Raw genomic sequence first — 6,125 nt, 5'->3', positions numbered from 1 at the left:
GTTTAGTAGCATTAAATAACCTCATTCAATAAATTTTTTCTTTTATTTCGAAGCAAACTTACCCAAATACCATCAAAATTATTACAACCATCTTTTAAATATTGACATTTATAGAGAGAATTCTGCACTTCATTTTATAATCATCTCTTTTGTTCCTGATAAAATTTTTAGTCAGGCTTTTAACAACAAAATTTATATCAAAATGCTAAGCTAAGTATTGTTTGATTGAATAAATAATATTACAGAGTCATTAACAGTATGTTAAAAAATAAGTATTATCTTGAGCTATGTTGCTATCTTTCCAGAGGGAGCAATGTTCTCTCTTATATTGTACTTATTTTTGCTTTGGACATTTGTCGTTTGTTGTTATTTGGGGTGGGGGGAGTGGGTTGTACACCTTGCTATGTCATGGATCTGTGTCATGTATAACTCATGGCTGGACTTGGAAGACCACATGCATGGGTGACAGGGATTGAACCTGGGTGGGCTATTTCCAGCAAGCACTCCTATTCACTATACTATCTCCCCAGTTTTACATTATGGTTACACCTGAATAGCAGGAAATTCCAAGAAGAAAGATTGTTGGTAGGCATAATGGAGTCATCATTAAAGTTTCCAAATGGTTCTAAATATATATATTTGGCCAATGGTGTAAGAAACCAATGATTTGACAAGTTTAAATAGTGCAAAGCACATTGTCAGTAGATTTTTCTAAAGTGAGAAACCTCTGAGTTATATAGATCAAGGACACATGCAAGCAGTAAAAATAATATAAGGCTTGTTCTTTAAAAGCCCGTGTTCTCCCTTGAACTGGTATCTTGCTTCCTGGTCTCTCTCTCTCTCTCTCTCTCTCTCTCTCTCTCTCTCTCTCTCTCTCTCTCTCTCTCTCTCTCTCTCTCTCTATTTATTTATTTTGAATCACTGAGATAGTTACAAAGTTGTTCATGATTGAGTTTTAGTTATACAATGTCCAATATCCATCCCTTCAGTGCACATTTTCCCACCACTAATGTCCCCAGTTTGTTTCCCACCCTCTCCCCTGTCCTCCCCTCTGTCTGCCTCTATGACAGACATTTTTCTTCTTCCTTTATTTCCATTCCTCCCTTCCTCCCTCTCTCTTTCTCACACCCTCCCTCTATCTCTCTCCACTTGTATCTACTTCTACCTACCTTCTATCTACCATCTCCCTACTCTTTATCCTCCTCTCTCCACCCTGACTCCTCCCTCTTTCCCCCTTCTCCCTTTGAAACACTACCTTGCAATATGGCTAATGAAGGGGTAATGTGCATATCACTTTACCTCCTTTCAGCACCCAGTTCTTGTTCAAAGGGATCATTTCCAGCTACCATTGTCATGGGGGTCCCTTCTCTGACCTAAATGCATTCCCACACTCTTTATGGCAAACTTCCTACCATGGACTAGTCCTCCTGGTTTTCATCTCTATTGTGTCTCAATGTTTCTTTGCTTGCTCATTTCCACTATGGGAAAGCCGGTGCTCTTTCTTAATCACATGCTTCTTTTTCTCTTCTTACTATCTTCCTAACTACATTTCAATAAAAACTATCTTGCATCACATACATATACAAATAATGTGACAACCTGCTTCTCAGGAAGGGCTTTCTAAATAAACACCTCCCACCCACAACAATCTTTAGTTAATAATTCATTTTCTCCTTTAATTCTTCAGTTTTCCTTTCCCCCAGTGCGGTTTATTCTGATCATCCTAATTGAAATAATACAAGTTGTCCTCTGCCCTTCACCCTTATTACTGACTCAGCTTAATCTTTTTTTACATTATCTTCTTGCATATTGTATAATTACTTTGTTTAATAAAGTTTCGTACTCCCACGAGAATCGAAAGTCCATGAAGACCAAGATTTTTGTCAGTTCTGTTCTTTGATAAATACAAATATCTAGAACATTACCTTACACACGATAGACACTTAAAAATGGTGAATACAAGAAAGTTAGTAGAAAAAATAAGTTCTGTAGAATGGAGAGATTCTAGTGAGGATAAGGGGGGCTGTGGAAAGTGTTCATGCAATTAATTATCATTTAATTTGGTCTATAAAAAGTGGGTAAAAAATTGAAAGAGAAAGAAGAGAAAAGAAAAGAAAAGAAAAGAAAAGAAAAAAGAAAAGAAAAGAAAGAAGGGGTTTCTGAGCCATGGATCAATCAAAGAAAAAACATTTTTTGGTAGGTCACACTCGGCAGTGCTCAGGGGTTATTCCTGGCTCCAGGCTCAGAAATTGCTCCTGGCAGGCACGGGGGACCATATGGGATGCCGGGATTTGAACAGATAACCTCCTGAATGAAAGGTGAATGCCTTACCTCCATGCTATCTCTCCGGCCCCAAGAAAAAAACATTTATTTACAGCATAGAGCACAGAAAGGAATATGAAGCCCAAGGTCATGAAATCTCCTTCTACAATTCATTTTAATAAATTTTTCTAAATCTCTAATTTGTAAAATGGAAGGGAGAACACATACACTGAGGATTATAAAGGTGCATTTTCATGCAAATAATGCTATTGACACAATAAGTATCTAGAAAGAAATATTATTATATTGCTATAACACATTGGGACAATTATCAAGCAGATGATTTGAATTCTTGATAAAAACACATTTGGATAACTTGTCTTGAGATTGCAGTCATTCTAATGAATCCTCCATAACATGGATTAAGATGACATGAATTTTTAGGAATCTCTAACAATATGCATGTGAATAATTCTTTATAGTTTGTTAAATTTTGGGGGGGCCATACCCAAAGACACTCAAGGGTAACCTGATTTCTGGCTGTGCACTGAGAAATCTCTTCTGGCTAGGGGGACCATATGGGATGCTGGGGATTGAACCAGGTCTGTCCTAGATCTGCCTCAGACAAGGCAAACGCCCTACCGCTGTCCTATCGCTACGACCCCATAGTTTGTAAAATTTTGTCTCTCTCATGCATACCCTAGCATAATATTATAGTGATCCTGAAGTTGACATTATTAGTATCTATTTCTGGCAATGAAGAAATCCCTGCTTCACTGAGTTGGAATGACTTGTCTCAGCTCACAAAGTCATTAAGTGATTAAGGCACAGTTTATATCCAGGATTTCTGATCCTCTGTTCATTACTCTCTTCTAGTCATTTTTAAAGTGGATTTAAAGTGCACTCTTACACTGTCAATCTCTTCAAGCAATTGAAAATTTTTGAAGCGTCTCAAATCCAGTTACCTCGTTTTATTTGGGCTCCTCTTATTTTGAGGTTGAGATAAGAGGAACTGGAGACTTGGAGTATTTCTCTCAAGGACACTTTCTGCCACAGTATAAAAATCTCCTCTATAAAGTACTTGTTCTCACAGAATTTTTTGGTTGAAATGGTACTTGAGGGGAAAATAGATAAAAATAGCCTCTTCTTTATCACCTTCAGTATATTTCATGTAGAGTTTATATTTAAGAAGGAATTCATCCAAGCTGAAAATGGCCAAAACAGGACAGATATACAAAAAATAGATACATTGAGGTGGAGGGTTATTATTAGATCCACATGGAACAAGAAATAATTTTTGGTAAAGTATTAGAAAATTTTATTAATCAGGGAGACACAAATGTTTTTGACAAGATGAATGTGTGAACAGATTTCTGAAAGAACTGGGTTTAATGAAATTAGATGAAAAGTGCATCCATTGTTGTAACCACTATAGAAATAATCAACCTGATGATTGATTGGACTCTCTTAATCATAGATATAGATGTACTAAGAAATTATTTCTTTTTTTTTTTTGCATAATAATCATTTATTTAAAATGATCATCTGTTAATTCTTTGGACATACAGACAGACTATTCAATGACAAGACATTTGGCATATATACAATTTATATAATGCTTCCCTAATTTCTTTTTTTTTAATTTTTTTTATTTTAATTATGACAACAAAGATGCAAAGAAAGAGGACAGGGTAAAGTTACAGTGGAAGCCCAATCACCCATAAACAGGATTCTCAGTAGTCCCATCGATGATATCCCAGCCTTATACTTTCAGCCAAAGAACATTAAGAAAAACAAAACTGAACCCATGTACCATACAATTACTTTGTCCCTCAAATCCCCCATTGTAGTACATATTATTTCTTAGCAGCACACCATATAATCTAAAGATATTAGACTTATGTAACTCTTTAAACATTGAGGGCAAAGTACATTTATCTAGATCCATGCACATGCTTACTAGTTTAAATTAACCTCAAAAGTTTTAGTGGGTTGTTTTTCTTAAGGATTGGAGTCAAGGGACCATAGTAAAAAACGATATTAAAGTGGCATTTGTTTGCATAGGCCCACCAAAACATAAGGGACATGGAAAGACAAATTATGGTCTAAATAGATGGAGACCCTACCCCTGAAGTTTCCTGGCACAGGACTGACTCTAGGCTCCAGGCAAACTAGTTTGTCCAATTCAAGTCATCGTCTGTAGTGGCAATACACCTCCATTCCTCACATAGTCTCTGTTGTTGGTATCATGCTTCTGTATTAAAGATCCTGGAGTCTACGTGTCTCCTATAGCAGTCAGGATGATGCAGAGCATTCTCTCGTTTCATCTCACACTTAAGGGGCAATAGAGAGAACCATGTCCTGTAGAGCAGGTCATTGTTGTTGTCACGTCTTCTCAGTGTAAACGGAGGTGTCTTTTTAGGAGGTCGATGTCAGACCCTTGGTAGTGTCTTTCCTGGTAGAGGACTGCTTCCAACTGTTGCTATAAAAGACCTTGGATGTTTCGTAGATAGCGTGCCTGGTTCCAGTGTGAATGGAGAATGCCCATTCATCTGAGGCCTGTGCCAGGTCATTATATCAATGTTCAGGGTGTAAGGTACATTGTAATGAGATTTATTAGATAATAACTAATCTGTATGTATAGTGTTTTCCCATTTTAATGTGTCTATGCAAACAAGGATCAATGCCATGAAGCGTTATTGGTGCATTTGGAGGCAATAGGAACAAGACCAGCAATTTCCATGATATAGTTCAATCATAGGCATCAAACTGAGGGACAGTTCCACCAACAATCCTTACTATACAGCTTACAAAGAAAAGACAAGATGAAAAGTGGATAGAAAAATGATGGTAGAAGAATATATAGAGAGTTACAGCAGTTAAAGAAAATAATCATAAAATATTCAAAATATATATGTGTTCAATATGTGTTCGATTTATGTCCTTCTAAATAGTTCTGAGATTTGTAAGATCTACTGTATGTCTTTGGACAGAGAATAAAACTGTTTGTTATTGAAGGTAAGAAGGGTAAATCAGGGGTACTGGTGGTTGGGAGGAGCATAAGTTCGCGCGGGGGCGCTAGCCCCAGCGCGGTTTCAAAATGTAGACTGGTATGAAATTGCCAGTGACAGCCTGAGTATAGCTGAGCAATTATCTGCCACCACCCAGATCAAACGCCACCCTATAAGCCAACCCTGGAGCAGGTCAGGCCCAGGTCCGGGCCCCCCCTACCCTAGGCCAGGCCAAAAGGCCGCTGGCACATGCGGAGGTCTGCCAGCTGCCCGCCCGTGCTGCTAAAAATCCTGCTCCAGGAAGGGAGAGAGAGACCCTCCCAAGCCTGAAGGACAGGGATTTAAGCCCAACCTAGGCCGGTCCCCAGACCCGGCCTGGGAGTGGGGAAAAACCCAGGGTGCCCCATCAGCTCCTCCCAGAAACCCACCTGGAGATCCGGAGGAAAGGGGGAGAGGGGGGCCGGGTGACCCAGGTCCGGGCCCCCCCTACCCTAGGCCAGGCCAAAAGGCCGCTGGCACATGCGGAGGTCTGCCAGCTGCCCAAGAAATTATTTCTAAGTACCATCTTCACAAATCAAACATTTCTATATGACCCACAGACTAAATAGATATCTTTGCTTTTTTTTTTGTTTGTTTTGTTTTGTTTGTTTGTTTGTTTGTTTTGGTTTTGGTTTTTGAGCCACACCCGGCAGTGCTCAAGGGTTACTCCTGGCTGTCTGCTCAGAAATAGCTCCTGGCAGGCAAGGGGGACCATATGGGACACCGGGATTCGAACCAACCACCTTTGGTCCTGGATCGGCTGCTTGCAAGGTAAACGCCGCTGTGCTATCTCTCCGGGCCCAATCTTTGCAT

The sequence above is a fragment of the Suncus etruscus genome, chromosome 1, assembly GCF_024139225.1.
Source record: "Suncus etruscus isolate mSunEtr1 chromosome 1, mSunEtr1.pri.cur, whole genome shotgun sequence".
Taxonomy (NCBI): domain Eukaryota; kingdom Metazoa; phylum Chordata; class Mammalia; order Eulipotyphla; family Soricidae; genus Suncus; species Suncus etruscus.
This window is presented reverse-complemented; position numbering follows the sequence as displayed.